The sequence below is a fragment of the Canis lupus genome, chromosome 15 (assembly GCF_011100685.1).
Source record: "Canis lupus familiaris isolate Mischka breed German Shepherd chromosome 15, alternate assembly UU_Cfam_GSD_1.0, whole genome shotgun sequence".
Taxonomy (NCBI): Eukaryota; Metazoa; Chordata; class Mammalia; order Carnivora; family Canidae; genus Canis; species Canis lupus.
The window spans coordinates 38769685-38787918 of NC_049236.1; the positions used below are offsets into that span (position 1 = coordinate 38769685).

General features: G+C 40.4%; 1 protein-coding gene and 1 long non-coding RNA gene across 20 annotated transcripts in view; one reads left to right on the forward strand and one right to left on the reverse strand.

The window, feature by feature from the left end:
* Positions 1-18234, reverse strand: part of ANKS1B (ankyrin repeat and sterile alpha motif domain containing 1B) — a 1057476-nt gene that overhangs the window by 340689 nt on the left and 698553 nt on the right. The gene's annotated exons all lie outside the window — the stretch shown is intronic.
* Positions 11798-13023, forward strand: LOC119869418. Its single transcript, XR_005370675.1, has 3 exons — positions 11798-11866; positions 12716-12797; positions 12924-13023. It is a non-coding gene; the product is annotated as an uncharacterized LOC119869418 (long non-coding RNA).

Consider the following 18234-nt stretch of genomic DNA (forward strand, 5'->3'; position numbering starts at 1 on the left):
AAAGCAGAATGTGAAAATGCCATGAGGAGAGAATGGAGACAAGGTTGACATTCAGGTTTCTGGTTTGGATGACTGAAAAAAAATAGTGGTGCCATTCATTGACATGGAAACTACAGGAAAAGCAGCAGATTTTGGAGGAGTGATGGGTCTGAGTTACCTGTAAGAACATCCACGTGGAAAAATGGATCTGGCATGAAGAAGATAGATCTAGTATGAAGTTATAGATTTGAGAATTTTCTGGACATGCATGGTAATTAAAGTCTTGGGAATGGAACTGATTGACGCTGGACACTGTGTGCAATGTACAAGTTCATAAAGCATGGGCAGACTTTCAAGGGAATGATGACTAAACCAATTTGAGATAAAGGGGTCTGATATATCAACTGAAAAAGTCTGTCCAATGAGGATAGCCTTAAGTGCCAGACTCAAAGTTTAGATTTTTTTTCATTAGTAATGAGTAATAGGTGTTTTGATTAGGGGACTGATAAGATTATAGCTATACTTTAGGTGAACCTAGGATAGTGTGAGGAAAAGACTGAAGGCGAGGAGTTTAGTTGAAAGGTTAATGTGATGATCTAGGATAAGAGGTATTGAGGTTCTGGAATAAGTCCCAAGTGTACTAAAAAAAATTAGTATCAAAGGCATACTTTTGTTGTTGTTTTTTTAAATTGTTAATTCATCAATTTTTAAAATTTTTATTATTTTTTAAATTTTTATTATTTTTTATTGGAGTTCAACTTGCCAACATATAGCATAATACCCAGTGCTCATCCCAAAAAGCATACTTTTGAATGTTTATTTCTGCATTAAAGGTCTTGCATTTTGTTTCATGTGGAAAGAGAGAAAAATGACATGTCATGAGGAAAAATTCAGTGTATGGCATGACCCAGTTTATATACTGACAACTTCATGGAAGCAGGATCAGTGGGACATGTATGTAGTGCCTTACCCTGGCAGTTGAGAGGAAAGTTAATAATAACCATCTCCACAGGATGGATGGCACTGCTCACTGAACATGTTGTTAAGGGCCGGCAAGAAGTGAATGAAAAGAATTATCCCTTCATTCCCTTTATGGAGATGCTGACAAAAGAAGCGTGTTTAACTCAATGAACCATGAAGTCCAAGGGTAACTTACATTTTACTTGGTGATTTGCTTCCTGAGGTCACTGCTGAGCTGATGTGGGTGGTGGGCATTGTTCTTTTGATCCTGAAGTTCTTAATATCATTTACAGACTTGACCAAGAGTGGTGAGGTCTTAGGGACTATCCTAGCAAAGGCACCCCAGGTTCTATAGGTGACTAGGATGATTTCTGGAATATTTTAAAACTTGTGAGGCAGTGTCAAGCCGTGGAAATACACTCTTTGGAGTCAGACAGACCAGAGTTTAAGTGCCATTGCTACAATTCTGTGATCCTGAGAAAATTGCTTAGCCTCTTTAATTAAGCTTTACGCAAAATGGGGATAACATCATGAAAATTTCGTAAGCTCATCTGTGGTAAACTTGGTGCTTGAGACTTAACAGATAGATAATAGCTGTAAGTTTCCTTCTATATTTGAGATCATATCAAAATATTCATCAAGAATATGTTGAATAGAGGACTTTGGAAAAGGAAAATCAATCCCAGGAAAAATGGGAGGGAATTCTTTAAGAAAGGAAACAAACTTTTGTTGGGATTACTAACTTGCTTAGTTTGTTACAAACTAACTTTATAATTCTGAGACATTTTCTTGTTTTTACATGAATCTTCAAAGATTTTTAATTAGCAGGTTTTCTCCTAATTTCCATTCACTTTTTAGTTGGATGATATAGAGATATAAGTGTTCAGAATAACTAATAAAATCTCTAATAAAACCTCTTTCTGGGATATATTGCAGGATACCCTAACTTAATGTGTATGCAACATGAATAACTCCTAATATGAGACAACAAACAAAATGCATGTCTAATCGATTTAGAAAAATGTTTAGGAGGCTCTGTAAATATGTTTTTGTAAACGCGTGCTGCCTGCCAACTTGCCTGATTTTAAGAGTTGCTATAACAATCAGGAATCCTCTGAGCAGCCTTGGCACTCTGCGTTTTGATTTTTTTTTTTTTTTTAACTGAGAAATATTATTACCTTGTCTGGGCCTGTTAGCTCAATCATTTAAAGTATGGTACTAATAAAGCCAAGGTAGGGGATTTAAAAGTATATATTAGCAACAAAATTCCATCCATGGTCCCTCCTCCGAGGCAACTTGTTCATTCTTTCAAAAATATTTATTGAATGCCTGTCACATGCCAGGTGTCAGGGATGAAATAAAGCAGTAAAACAAGAACAACAAAACAAACAAAAATAAAGAAAAGTGATTATCGTCAGGTGCGAAGAGTAGGAAGGTGATGTACACTACACAAACAACAATAAATATATGTGTAGGGATACAAGTAGGGTAATATGTACCCTGAAGACAAAGAAATCAGGACAAAGAAGAAGTGTTACATTAAGCCTCTTGATGTGGTGATAGTTGAGCAAAGATTTGGACAAATCGAGTAAAAAAAGTTGTAGATAACTTGTGGAAGACCATTTCAATAAGAAGGATAGCAAGCGCACAGGCCCTGAGTGGGAGCGTGTGCTTGGCTGCATTTGGACCAGCAAGGAAGCCTGGGTGACCTGAGCATAGTGCTCAGGGGAAGAATGTTAGGTGATGAGATCAGAAAATGAAGAGAGAACCTATTTACACAAGATCTTGGAAGCCATTCTAAGGATTGTAGATTGCATTCTGAGATGGGAAACCTGTGCAGGATCATGAGCAGAGGAGTAACATGATCCGATCTATATTTTAGGAAAGAACACTGGCTCCTGTGTGGAAAAAAAACTGTAGGAAATCAAGATGGGAGGGAGACCAGCAAGGAGGGTATTGCAATAATACAAAGGGGAGGTAATAATGCCTTTGAGCAGGGGACAAATGCTGAGAAGTCAGCAGACTCTAGATGTACTTTGGAGGTAAAGCCAGTGGGAATCCTGATGGAATACACATGAGGCAAGAGAAAAAGAGTGAATTAAAAGATGACTCCAAGGCTTTTATCTTGAGCCCTAGAAAAGTGGATATAATTTTTTTTCAGGAAAGACTAAAAATAAAAGCAAGTACAGGCATCTATGTGTGGGTGTGCGAGTGTGTGCAAGTGTATGTGTGTTTGCCTAAAGTCGAACCTAAAGTGGACTTCTGAGCATATTCATTTTGAGATTTTTGTGAGACATCTAAATAAATATGTCAAGCAGGCAATTGGATATATTAAAAATTCCTTCATAGACTTCAGAGTTCAGAGGAGAAGTTCGGTCTGAAAACGTAATTTTGAGAATCTTCAGTGTACAGATAGAATACAGGGCATGGCACTGAATGAGATCACCTATGGAGTGAGCATGGATAGAGAAAAGACAAATGACTGAGCCTTAGCCTGTTTCAATGTTAGAGGTGGGAAAGATGAGGAATGTCCAATGACAGAGAATGAGGAGAGATGGCTAGCAGAGTAGAAACAGCAAGAGATAACTGGGTGTTAGAAGAAATTTATTGCAAAATGGAGGAACTTATCAGTTGTGTCAATACTACTGATAAGCCATATCAAATGAGGACCAAGCATTGGCAATGAAGAAGTCATTGGAGACTGTGTGCATGTGTGTTTTAAAGATTTTATATATATATTTTTTTTATTTGGGAGAGCGAGAGAGAGAACACAATTAGGTGTGGGAGGGAGAGAGAGAAAGGGAGAAGCAGACTGCCTCCTGAGCAGGGAACCTGACATGGTTTGAACAGGACCTGAGCCGGACCTGAACAGGACCTGAACAGGACCTGAGCCGAAGGCAGATGCTTAACCAACTGAGCCACTTTGGTGTCCTTGGAGGCTATTTTTAAGAGCAGTTTGGTAGTTTGATAAGGAGAAATACCTCTTGTTAAAGAGAGAACAGAAGGGGAGGTAATGACCTCTGACAGATCTTTTGAGGGAGTTTTCTTTAAAAGGAGCTGAAAAATGGAAAAGTAGCTGAGGGAATGTGGAGTAAAGAGTTTTAAAATTAATCAGAACCTATTAACCACATTTTCCTGCTGATGGGGATAATCAACAGAGAGGGAAAATTTGATGATGTAGGACACAAGGTGAAGAGTGAAACCTTTGAGTAAACAAGAGGGGCCATTTAAATGTGATTGATTTCATTCATCCATTCAAAAAAATTAAATGAGCATCTATCATGTACTAGACATACAGCTAAGTACTGGGGACATAGAAGAGAATAAAATGTGGTTTCTGTTATCAAGGGGGTCATTTTCTTGAGAGAGGGGAGAAGCATTTTTATAACTCAATCATCCATACTTAATATCTGAGAAATGTACCCAGGACTCTGTTCTGGGCCCTGCTCATCATGGCATGCTGATGCTTGGCCTACCATGTAACTATAAGCTAATTCAAGATTTCATTCTTACAACGCATTGACATGTCCTGGATTGAGCTACTGATTGGACCCAGGCAAGAGTTCTGAGGATGATTTGGGGCACAGATAAAGTTCATGGTCACAGATTTGAGAAACGTCCAGAGGTAAAATCAAGAATACTTAGTGACTCACTGATCTGGAGTAAGGTAAAGAGGAGGGAATCAAGGATGGTGTCAGGTTTCTCGTATTCAGGATTCTGGAGGTGGGGCTGTTGGGGAACAAATGATTAAAAGGTGGCATGTGATGGATGAGATGAAATCTGGGACCTTTTCCTTAAAAAGAAATTTAATGTCTACGTAATACTTTCAAAAAGCTTTAAAAGGAGCCAGACATTTCTGTCTATAAAGGGAAAAACCAGACCTGCTCCCTACATGTTATCACAAACACAAAAGAAAACTAGAAGACAGGAAAGATTTTGGAATACTTTTTGACACTACATAAAAGACAAAAAAACCCCAGAAAACAAAATAACCCCCCCACCCCGAACTGATGTCTTTATTTTTTCATAGAATAGCTTGAGAAATTCAGTGAAAGTTGATTGTCTGGTTGTGGTTCACAGTAGCCCCAGACTTTATGGGCCCTATGAAAACATTGTGAATAGTCTTGGGAGTTTTGGGAGAAGAGAACATGGGTGACTTAGGCACCTATTTTCGGGTTAATTCTGCTAAGTGGTAAGTTTCAGGGTAACACAACGTGCTTTTGAACTTTCCTACCAAGGTGCTCCCACTGCCAGAGGAATGAGAATGAGCACCTCTGGATGGCAGATAAAGAAAGGGGGTTTCTGAGGGCGTAACCTGCAAACATGAAATTTCTTTGAAGCATGGCATTTTAATTTTTGACATTTAAATACATTTTATATTCAATTCCATAAAATATCTGTTTTCCTTCATACAAAAAAGAAGAGATTCCACTCCTTCTCCCACCTTGCTCACCCTGCTTCAAATCACTGAGCAAAACTGATGCACTAGAAAGATATGTCATGTTTTGTCTAATGACTTTGATTGCGTCCATGTATCCTGCCATATTCCCCAGAGCACATTGAGAGCCCAGGGGAAGGGGAAAGAACACCGAACAAAGTTTCAGAATGCCTGGGCTCTTCCATCAGAGTTCTGTACTTATTTTTAATTTTATTTATTTTATTTAATTTTATTTATTTAATTTTATTTACTCTTCCATTTCCAATAGGAGTTTAAAATAGTTGTGTGACTTTTGCAAAGTCACAAACACCCCATACCTTGTTTTCTTTATTTATAAGGAAATTTATAAGGGGATTATTCTATATGATCTCCAAGGACCTTTCTTTCTTTTTTTTTTTTTTCCAAGTTCCTTTCTAAGAGACTAAGATTCTAGCCCCTTTTGGTCTAAACAAAATGTAAACAGGGTAAATGTATGATGATATTGTAGGTCTATTAGTATATCCAATAAATATTTTGGGGAAAAATAAACATTCAGCTAAGTATTGAGTCATAATGAAAACTTTGAATTAAAAAAAACAACTTAACCTTGGGAGAGGATTATAGCATAGAATCCATATACTTGACATGTGCTATAAGAAGAGGTTATTTTTTGAGAAGTGGAATTGCAACTTTCTGCTGAAGGATCTCAATCCTCCAGGACACCCTCAGCAAGCCCACAGGCAAACTTCCACCTCACTAGACTGAATAATTTGCCTGTAAAATATCATGTTGAGATTGGTATGCTGAAAATAATGGGAGAAAGGTTCATGTAGGAGAGGGCCTGCAGTGGAGATGTTCACAGAGATAGCGATGACAAATGCCATCTTAGTCCACTATTTAGCACCATCCCATTCTCAAGTACTTCTCTCACTCACCTCATTTTTTTTTTTTTAAGTTTGACAGCAATAATGCTGATACTTCCTGATTCTGGGATGGTAACAATAACCCAAGTAGATTCTCGTCAGAATCTGATAAATGTATCAGCGTTCACAAAAAAGAAAACAGTTAGCTATGAGTTTTGAGGGGGAAAATCCCTAGAATCAGAAAAGTAAAACGTTCATGATGTTTTATCTAGTGAAGACTTATAAAAGGATGGCTTTCCCTTTAAACATAACAGTACCCTGAAAGGGTTGCCTCCAATAAGGAATTATTTGCCTCTCTAAAGGGAATTCAGGGGGAGCCCCGGTGGCTCAGCGGTTTAGCGCTGCCTTCAGCCCAGGGCCTGATTCTGGAGACCCGGGATCTAGTCCCACGTCGGGCTCCCTGCATGGAGCCTGCTTCTCCCTCTGCCTGTGTCTCTGCCTCTCTCTCTCTCTCTCTCTCTCTCTTTCTCTCTCTCTCTCTCTCTGTATCTCTCATGAATAAATAAATAAATAAAATCTTTAAAAAAAATAAAGGGAATTCACTGGCAATATCCAATCAATAAACCTGGCTGCACAAAGGGCCATGCAGTCTTAGAAATACTTAGCCAGCCTTACATTCTCTTTAGGAATTTTGGCAATCCCTTACATGGATGTCTTAGGTGTCAAATCATCATAGCTTTCTAGGTGTCATAGTCTATGCCATAGCTCCCTCAGCAGAGGGTTGAGAAGGCTTTCTTTTTTGACTGTGTCTACCACAGATTACACCTCCTTTTATGAAACTGAATCTTCATTTGCTGAGATAAGGATGAACACAATTTATTTGAAAAGACCCTTATAAAATGTATTATAAAAAGATGCTATGTCAGAAATACACATTGAAAACTAAAAATAACATCACCTACAAAGATGTTTTAAGTTCTTTCCACCAGTTGGCCAAATGACCTTGGGCAAGTCATGTAACCTATATGACTCTATTTCTTCAACTATAAAATGTGCACAATATTTTCTTGCCTCATGGTACTAATTAGTTAAAAACCACACAGTAGCTGCATAGTGTAATAGATTTCAAAAAAAGCCTCGTTCAAACACCAACATTCTATAAATAGTATTGTAGCTTGCCGTACGAAGAGACAGCATTATTAGTGTCCTGTCTCAACCACATGGTTGGTGAAATTAGGACACAGACCATGAATGAGGTTGTCTAAAATTCTGATTCAGACAACCAGGCCATTAGCAAAGGAAGCCTTTATCTGAGAGCCCACTATTTCCCATTAGAATGTTGTTACGCCTGCTTAGAGTTTTGTGGTGGAGCCCTTACCTTCAACTGACAGCTTATCTGAACCTGTTTGAATGGCTCCTGAGATTCCAGTCAATAAACAGGAACTGGCCTGTTCATCTGTATATTCCTCTTAAATTGGTTGAAATAAATTTTCATCACTTGATTTTCTGACCTGGTTCTCAGCCACTCAGTGCCAGCGTGTGGTCTGGCATTATGAGAAATTTTCCAGTCTATTGGGTGGAAGTAATCCAATCCTGCCACTGTTTGCAGTAGAAGGGAGAGAGAATACAGAGGTAAGATCCAAGAAAACAAGAAAAGTTCTGAGGCCTAGCAGGAATGGCATTGTGTAGTAGCAATCTGGGGAAATGGCACTGCAGGTGATCAGGAAAGCCAAAAGAATGGAATGTCCCAGAGAATAGAGCCACTTTTTGGCTGGGAGCTGGGAGACGGGTTAAAGAGCAAAAGGCCCTATGACTGGATTCTTCTGGGCATGATTGGGTCCTGCAGCAGGATGGTGCAGGTGGAGGCTGTTTCAGCACCAGGACAAGGAGCCTTCATCCTCCTGGGACAGAACAAGAGCCAAGGAACTGATTCAGTTGTAGTTGTAGCTGTAGGAGCTTGAGTCTATGAGGCGAGCATGGGGGGGTGTAGCATGGTGCCCCAGGGGAATATATCAATAGCAGGACACAGTTCAGGTGGGTAGTTCCAATTGACAGCCCAAGATAAAGAAGAATTTGAGTGTGTGCATGTGAGCAGTATTCCCTTCCCAATGGCACAGGGGATTCTGTGTTAGGCCACACTCATGGTTCCAGGCAGAAGGGCCTAAGTCTGTCAGTGGGTGTCAGGGTCTTAGTCATTTAGCTCAAAGTAAGCCATTGGTTAAAACCTTTAATAAGAAAAAAAAAATGGGCCATGTGACATGGAGGATGGAGCAAGACTCAAGGAGGGAGCCTCCAATGAAGTCTTGGGAATGAGACAAATGAGACAGGGCCGCCTCAGTGATGGGAAAAGGGGCCCTGCAACAGGGCTAACTTAGCAGGAAGAATTGTTTGACATGCAGTCACATAAAGTGGGTGAGAATTTAGTCATGTGCTGCTTCAGGTATGGTTTGAACCAGAGAGTGGGTGGAGGGGCAAGTGTCGGTCTTGAGCTGGAAAGGTGGTAATTCCACCTGTGGTGAGGAGGAGGCACGCTCAAATTTAGAACCCAAATGGGGAGCAGACAACCTGGAAGGTGGTTCTCTCTCCTCATGCTCCTCCCAGTCTCAAAAACCGGGAGCTCAAAAACTGGTTTAAAACTGGTTTCAGTACATCTGCCTAACTGCGTATGAGACAAACAAGGCAATCCTGCCTGGTTAAATAGGGGAAGAACCCTTCAGGTTGTGTTGATCTGTCATCCCTCATCTCCTCAGCATTTCAAAAGATGTTGGTGTAACACTCGGATCTGAAGTGATGACTGCATCAAAAATGAGGAATGCAAAAACTTCAAACTCTAGGTGCACACGAGCGGGGTGACTGCTCACCTGAGGTTTATTCCTGTTTATTATTTGAGTAAATCACAAGGTAATAACCACTATCCAATTTGGGATTTTGGTCATGGTCAATTTTAGAGGGACATAACAATCCCTTTTTAAAAAACCTACTGGCCACTAATACCCATTTTGTCCACACATCGTGGAGTTTTACCCATGCCAGTGTCTGACCCCTGCCCTTTGCCATGGTATCAGGTGTCTCCATGGCACATCAAGGTAGATTGATTGATGGCTGCCACTGGCTCACAAGCTTTAAAAATAATCTTCAGCAATTTGTTCCACTTTTGTATCTTAGCATGTGATTTTGCTTTGTGAAACACAAAAGATAAACCTTATATTTAGGAACCATGTGGTAGGGAGGCTGGTAGAGTAAGGTTTAATTGACTTTTTTTCCCCTGCAGCCCTTGAAGCAATAGGATGTGAACCCAGATTAGATGGTGGCAAACATATTTTTGTAGAAGGAACTTTTACTTGTTGAGGCTGAATTTACACTGACAAGCCTCAGTCATCCTTGATCTCTCCGTCTCTCTCCCAAAATCAAATTTTCCCATTTACCCATTCTTCTGCCACAATATTCCTGACTTTATCGGTCTTTTCACATCCCCTCACAGTCCTCCCACTTAAAGTCCTTCTATTCCCTGCATCCATCCTTGACACTGCCACCCAAGTCAGAGTGTTAACACACAAATCTTACCAGGACGCGGTGCTGCTCCTAGCATTTTTTAAATATAATTAAGTTTAAACCCCATCAGATGGCATTTGAGAGGATGGTATCTGGTCCAGATTTATCTCTTTAACCTCCTTTCCTGCCTCTCCCACCCCCAACACACACACACTGAGCCTCCAGCGACATCCCTGTATTTCTCGACATGCTCTGCACAGTCATATCTTCGTGGCTATTGGTGCGTGCTCTTTCTTCTGCCCAGAAATTCTTCCTGCATTTCTGACCAGCTGACCTCTTCAACTCCTTCATGAATGACCAGTTCAGAGACCCACTTCTACGCAATCTTCCCTCCTACCCCCAGTCAGAAGTAAGCAAGACCTTCATGATGCTCCATGGCATTTAGAAGGAACCAATGTGGAAAACTAGCTTGATTGCCTTGTAACATTTTGCTTATGGTGAGTCTGTCTCTTCCACTAAGCCAGAAGCTCTGGAAAAACCAGTGGCCATTACTTGTTCATCTGTGTTATGCTCCCACTTGCTTCCCCACCTGCTTTTCCAAAATCCAGGATCCTGTATGGTCTCAGACACACAATGAACCTCCCCAAACACTCGTTGGTTTAAAGAACAAGTGATATGTTGTATGGGATTTCATGAGTCCCTTTATTTTTGCTTTCTTAACGAGCTTATGCTTATTCAGGTAAATTCACTTTCAGGTCCACCTTTCTGACTTTTGGATTCCAGTTCTCAGTCATTTCTCCCCTTTGGCACAAAACTGGTTACACAGTATATACGGAAGTCCTGGTCTTCAAATTATATGACAAAGTCTGAGAGTCCTAGGCCTTTTGCCAAGCTCAAATAGTACACTCCTTGAAGCCATGGGCTAAATTATGTGCTAGTGAGAACACTCTCTACTTCATCTTGGTTGTTTTTGGAAAGCAAACATTTCTGTAAAGCTCTTTCTCCTAATATTTAGCTTAAACTTTTCATTAGCTACAGGCCATTTCTCCCTGTCTCATCATCTTCTGAGACCGTACATTATCCTGTTACTTCATTTATAATGGGAGCATATTTATTTTCTGTGATGATGGCTCCCCTGAGCCTTCGTTTTTCTTAGCTACCTACATAAAGTTAACTTCCTCAGTGGCAAATTAAGGACAGATTACAAGCAGCCTGGGAACCAGGCTCTGTCACCACAGGGGGCCACCCACTCAGCCTCCTTCTGTTCAACCATCCGAAAGATGCAGCTGCTAAGCCAGCCCCGGCACGGGGCTGCTCTCCCCCTGCCGTCTCTTTATCTCACCGAGGGAGTGGAGAAGTCCCTTTCTTCATCAGGAACTGGTTGGGTTCGGATTTTGAGTTCTCTAGACTCTCTTCTTCTCCTCCCCCTACCCCAGCTGCCTACCATCTTCCTCCTACACCAAGGCCAGCAGTGACTGCGCTCCAAGACTCCCCCTCCTTCCAGAACTGCCTCTCGGTTTCCATAGCAACAGAAAAGGTTGGTGGGAAGCAAAAATGCTGAACTGCAACTAGTGTTGGGATTGAGAGGAGGTGGTGAAATGTGGGCCTCTCTGGAGGCTGCAGAATGAGGGAAAAGGGATCATCCAGATGAAAGCTGGGGAGAAAGAAGGCAGGTGAGGGGCCCTCAGAGGACAGATGGACAGGGAGGCTCAAGGGGAAGGTGCTTCAGCAAGTAGAAATCACATTGGTTAAAAACATGAGCTGGGAGGAAGAAACAGGAGGAAAGACTCAGAAAAAGTAATACAGAATTCTAAATATAATGCAGAGGGGTTAGATTAGGTATAAAACTGGGAATAGGTGATTTTTATTTCAAAGGTGAGAAGTGGAAGGCAGTAAGTAAAATGCAAATAAAAGAGGATGTTGATGTTACAGGTAGATAAGAATATATATATATATATATATATATAATAAAGCAATGATAATGTACCTGGGCTTGTAAATTGTGCCTCTACTTATCAGTCATGGGTTACTTATCTTCTCTGAGCCTGAATTTGCTCCTGTTTGCTAATCTATTCAATTAGAATGATTATTATTTACCTCAAAAAATTGTGGGGATCACGTAGAATCAAGCCCACTGAATGGCCACTTATAGCAGGTAAGGTAGTTTTGTTTTGTTTCATTTTGTTTCCGTTGTTTGAGGTTAAGGAATGGTATTGCAAAGAGGACTTGGGGCTGGAAATTTAAGCTAAAATGCATAGTAAACTGTGCATTGTTATATAGTTTCTTTGTGTATTTACTTCAATTTTCCATGTGTGGTAAGTAGAGAGTATCAGGGTAACAGGAACCTGAGTACAAGGTGCCATGCCACATGCAGTTCCAGCCTTTTTATCATGAAAATAGGAACCATCACTTTCCTTCAGAAAACCTCATCTGAGGTTTTAAGAAAGCTTCCTATGGTATCTGCTCATTTCCTCTCCTCACAGCCACAGTACTGTTGGCCTCAAAAGCTCTTATTTCTCTTCTCTCCCCTTAGTTCAAGACGTTGCTGCAAAGGTAATAGCCCATGTCCACAGTCATGTTTCTAGTGGTCCACTAATATTTTTTGAATGACTCTCTGTGCCATCACTTCCTTCAGGACTCCAAGGCAAGAGAAGCTAGAAAACTTGTGACCTAACTAAAGTTAATTTACACCAGGATGACTGTGCTTAGAAGGATATGATATTATTGTAGTGGCTCTACTTCTCTGCCTTCTTGTCCTGACATTGGACAATAAATAGTGGTGATGACGACTAACACTTGAGCTTGCTGTTCCCAGTACTTTATGTGGATGGTCTGATAAAATCTTACCTGAAGCCAATGGAATTAACATGGAGTTATTGGCATGCCTGTTTCCACATGTGGAAACTGAAGGAGAGAGCCAATAAGAAAGTTACTCAAGATAACATGACTTGTAAGTCTCAGGTTGGGCTTGAAATACAGGTGGAGTCTATCCTTTTCACCACAGCACTGTGCTCCTTCTCCGTGGAAGAAATATCTGGGCTCCATTGGGAACTGTGTCTTCCTGCTATTACTACTGCTTTTTAGAGGTAACTGTTTTTTCCCTCACTTGGTGTCATTTAATGAATAAAGTGAGAATGTATGAATATGCCCCTTGGCTTCTATTTCAAGATGTGTACTGAGCCCATCTGTTTATCTTTTTTTTCCCCACTTAGGTCCCAGTAGAAATGTGAAAAAGGAATAAAAGTCTCATGATCTTACAACTATGAAGATAACTGGAGAAAAGCTATAAGAGTATGAGAGGTTTCAGTAAGTATCCAGAAGTCAAAAAGAGCATAGAAAAGCCCTGAATAGCACACTGAAGCAGAGGTAGCTTAAGCCTGATATGTTTCCTGAATCAAAAAAGGAACCCAACTTGCCCATTGAAACCCCAGGGGTTTCAGCCCGAGAGAAGGAGGGTAGGGTGAAAGGGGACACTGAGAAGTGGACAGAAATTGGGGACAAATTAATAACAAAATGTTATGCACAAAACTGCCTCCGTAACCCCTTCCCTCCCCTCCCCAGGCATTCATCTCTCTCCTCAGGCCAAGAAGAAAATAGATGCTTATTTTCTAAAGATATCTGAAGAACATTTCTTCAGAGAACAAGAGCAATTAGTGTGGTAGTATTTGCAACACCCTGATCATTACAGGGACATTCCGCTCACTACAAAGTGAAGCCTAGAAAAAAAAAAAAAAGGTACCTATGTGCACAGAGCTTCCAGTTAGCTTTTCTCCTGCTTCTTCTTGAAATTTGAATAGACAACCACCAGCTACCATCATTGAAAGACAGCCTGTGGTATGACTGAGGAAGGCCCAGCTAAAAACAAAGCACAATAGAAAGGCTAACTCTACAGATAATTCAAGGGAAAGAATTTCAAAATGAAAATAACCATCTTCTAACTGGAATCCCTTGACAGATTCAAAGCAACATTATAGATAAGGGAAAAGTAAAGGGTGCCACGAAAAAGGAACAGAGAAGAAGAAAAGGCTTTGGGAAATTAAACATATTATTGCCAAAGTTAAAAAAAAATTAAAGATTAAACTCAATATCTTAGAGTATAAGATAAAATAGAAAGAAATGGTAAATGTTAGGACAAGGATAAGTGACACTCGGGAAGTGAGGAAGTCTAATATCTGGCTAATAAAAGTCTGCAAAAGGCAATAGAGAAAATGAAAGGATAGAAATGACCAAAGAAATAATAGAGGAGAATTTCCCAGAATGTATCTTTATATTTAAAGTGCCTAACAAGTGTGAAACAGGATGAAAAAGACACCCACTTAGTCACAAGTTAGTGACACACCAGGATAAAGAGAAGATCCTGAAAACTTCTGAGAAGGAAAAAGGTCACCTGTAAAGAAATCAACGTCATACTTTCCTACAACCACATCAAATGCAACAAGACAAAGGAGCAATGTCTTCTAAGCTCTGAGAAATATTAGATGCAGCCTGGAGTTATATACTAAACTACAGTATTAATCAACCACGGGAGCAGAATACAGGCTTTTTTAGATTCACAAGGCTTCGAAATTCACCTGTCATGTATTTTTCAGTTATTTTTTAAAGTTATTTGAGTGTATGCTCCAGCAGTATGAGAAAATCTAATCAGGAGAGAGTAAAACATCCAAGAAACAATGGATTCGATTCAACGGTGCAATGACAAAAGAGTTTCAGAGTGATGACTATGAGGCAGTTCAGAGAACAAGTGCAGCTTGGGACAGGAAGACTGGGAAAGGGGATCCCTAAGAAAACAGTAGGGCAGAAAAATATGCAGCATCATGGAGACTATAAACACCTAAAAACAAATAAAGGCAGAAATGAAAGAGAAGGGAAACGTACTCAGGAATGACAGGGAATAGAAAACAAATATTACAAATAAGTAAAAGGTAAGTTCTAGGTTACTTATTGCGTTTCATTCACTGTGTGAATGGTGTGGCCCACCACACATCATAGAGGCCTACCCTCATCAGGGTGGGAGTTGGACCCGAGGGACGGGGTGTTTTTTATCCCTGACAAACATTTCCACACCCCACGAGGGGCATGGAGATAGAGCAACATGGTACTTCCTAGTACCACTGCAAGCTTGGACAATGAAGACTTCTGCAGGGACCCCCCACAAAACACAGTTTCCCTATTTGTCTAGCAACACTTGGGTCTCAAGTATTATGGGAAGACATCAGAGGCTGATGCTGACGGTGGTGGAATTTTATACTAGCGCTGCATTGGAGACCAAACTAAGTTGATTTAATACACTAAAAATTGATATTTCATAGAACCTGATTTTGTGGGCCAAGATTCAGTCTCTAACTCTATTGGTGGTGGGTAGCAGGTAGAAGAGAAGGAAAAATGATGGTATGAATAAGCTAAATCCTCACCTTCAATGTCATTTACTCTGTCAGTATATGATACCTAGAGCGAAAATTAGGGATACATGCATCTTATATGGAGATCACTTCCAGAAGCACGAAGCACAGAAATGTGTAAGGTATTTGTTTCTGGAAAGTAGGGTTAGGAGTGGGGAGAAGATGAAGGACATTGTTTGCATTTAAGTTTTATTTGTATGTTGTGTATATATACACATATAGTTATATGTACATATAATATATACATGTAACTTCAAAAAAATTTAAAAACTGTTTCTTTTTCTGTCAGTCCATCTCTCCAAATTCCCTTGCTACCATGGAATTGTTTAAATTGTTCTTGTGTCTCTAATGTGAATCACCTTCTTGCAAGAGGGCGAGGTGATAAATCAAATAGTTAACCCGTCATGGGCATCCAGTCATCCATTTGCCAAGCCTCTTCCTTTCTCATTTCCAAGAGTGCTCTCTAGGACACGAGGAAGACCCCATTTAGTACTGTCATTGTCTAGGCTGTGGGGTAACAGGAAGCCGAGGAGCCTTAATTTTCTGCATCTAGACTTCGGCTCTGAAGACTGCTTTGGAAATAGTAAGCTCTGATTACAGCTTTTTAATGTGTACTGTTTTCCCTGAGCTAGAGAACAATCTTCTGAATTGGTATCAATAAAATGATTTCTAACAGGATCTGTGACACTAGAAGTTGCCACTGATGCCAATGTAATTACTGTCTCCGGACCCAGCCTCGCCAGGCAGCACAGATGATCACCTACAGCCACCGGCTGATGATTAGCCAGTCAGTCACCTGACAGTGAGCGCTCCCTGGGAGGTTCGGTGGGGGGTGACAAGGCAAGAGAAGACCCTGCAATGACCTTTCCTTAAGGCACATCAAACTAAAAGTTGCTGAGGGTACAGAGCAGGGGAGGAAAGCCGGGATTTACACCTATCAAAAGACAGAAATAAATAAACATATCCTTGGTTTCACAGACAGAACCCTGTAGATCCACGTTGGATTGGAATAAAAATGGACGCTCCTTGATCTGGCCCATGTTGACCTCTCTGGTTTTGTGTATTGCCTCTTTTTGTTTTTGTCTCCTGCATCTCAATGGGACCCAAACCACTGGGTGTCCCCTCATGTGCCTCCGTGTCCATTACGTGAGTTTCATTTGCCTGAAAGGCTGCTCTATCACTCAGCCTTTGTCAGGCTGCAAATTTTCCCAATCCATCAAGAGCTGGTGTAAATCTGACCCCGTCTGTGGAGCCTTGCCTGAGATACTCATTGTGATGCTACCACTCTACTCTGAATGATAGTGCCAATCAGTTATTGCGCTGACGTGATCTGTCTGTTTTCCTGTTTGTTTCTCCACCCAGTAGACTGTAAGCTTCAGGAGAGGAGAGGTTGGGTATATTACTCATTCCAAAAGAATTAAAATAGTTAATACATGTGAAATACTTAGAATGGTGCCTAGGATATAAGCATTATATAAGCATTTATGATTATTATCATTATTATTATCATCATTATTATAATTGACATTTGTTGTTTAGGAGCTCCCGCGTAATGTCAGGCTCGCAAAAGTGGCAGCTAAGCAAATGCTTCTCCACTTGAATTATTGGAGCATCTTAAACAAGCCGAGTTTTAGAGCTGAGGAGGTCGGTCGTTGTCTTGGCAGTGGTCATGGTTCCAAAGTGGAGGTGAGGATGATTTCCTTAGATATTGGTAACATACAGAAGGGAATATCTTTTAAGACGCAAAAGATCTAACAGGTGAATAAATTTAGTTTTGGAGGATAGGAGGGAATTCCAGATGACATTAAATTACTGAATACAGATTTGCTGTTGGCTTTGAGACACCATATTAGCCCTCAGAAGATGAGCTTGTTTGGAGAAGCTGATGTAACTCAAATAACTTCGTTTTCTTCAGGATTACCTGGAAATAGATGGCCAATCAGTCAGACAGATGTTTCCATGCTCATCCTCCTTTGCTGTCTGTATGTGTGATGTGCTCACATGTGCTGCCATCAGGGGGAGGCTCTCTGGGCACAGATAGGATGGATCATTAAGCTGCCTTCCCATATGGTGCATGAGCAGCACGTGAACTGTGATTTCACAGGCAAACAGCACTTTCACTCATGGAGGCATGACACGATCCCTAGGATTATGGCAGGTCAGTATCTCTTTTGTTCATGCATTTTGCCGTCTCACTACCTTTGTTTATGATTTCATTCAAAATTATATCATTGGCCCCATCTTCTGTTTACACAAATCCTATCCAAGCCCATTTCCTTCAGAGAGCTTCCCTGACCACTCTGGTGTACAGACATCTCCTCCTTTTCGGGGCTCGTAGAAATTCATAAGTTCTAACATTTATTTCTCCCATGGTTATATTGTATGCCATGAAAACACACTGTTGTCCTTTATTGCTAGTTGAATGTGTACAGCTTTTTAGCATTCTTAGGCTAGTCCCAGCTCACTGAGTAGACCGTAGGATCTTTAACAGGAGCCTGTGTTATGCCTCTTTGTAGTTTCTGCCACAATTGGCACAGTTTGATGAGTATAGTAGGTATACAATAGGTATTTCCTTAGAAATGAATGGATTAGTCACCCAGGAAATACAGTCAAAAAGATTTTCCTGGGAGCCCCCTCATAAATGCTTACCTACTTTACACTTTAGATTGTTAACACATGTTAAAGGATAAAAGATGCAGGCTTTTCTTTAAAAAAATTTTTTTAAGATGCAGGTTTAAAACACACAGGGTTATATATTAAAATGCTATGGTCTTCATAATCTGTGTTAATAAACTTCATAGTATTTGTTGATATATTTTGTAGTCTGGATACAAGATTAGGTTAGGTATACTTGAGGACAAAGCTACTAGACTCTCGAATATTTAAATATACTCCTAAAAATTAATTATCACAATTGGATCAACCATAATTAAGGGAACATTTCATTGCCGTGAGTGGGTGGGTGTCCTTGATTATGTTTCTCAGGGAAAGTGCTAAATGCAGTCCAGTTTCCCTGGAAGTCCCACAGTACTCTGCCAACAACATGTACCACTGTGTGGCTGCTAAGTTCTTTGTGTGGCTCAGTTCTTTGAGAGTATGTACTGTTGATTAATCAAGGTCTGTG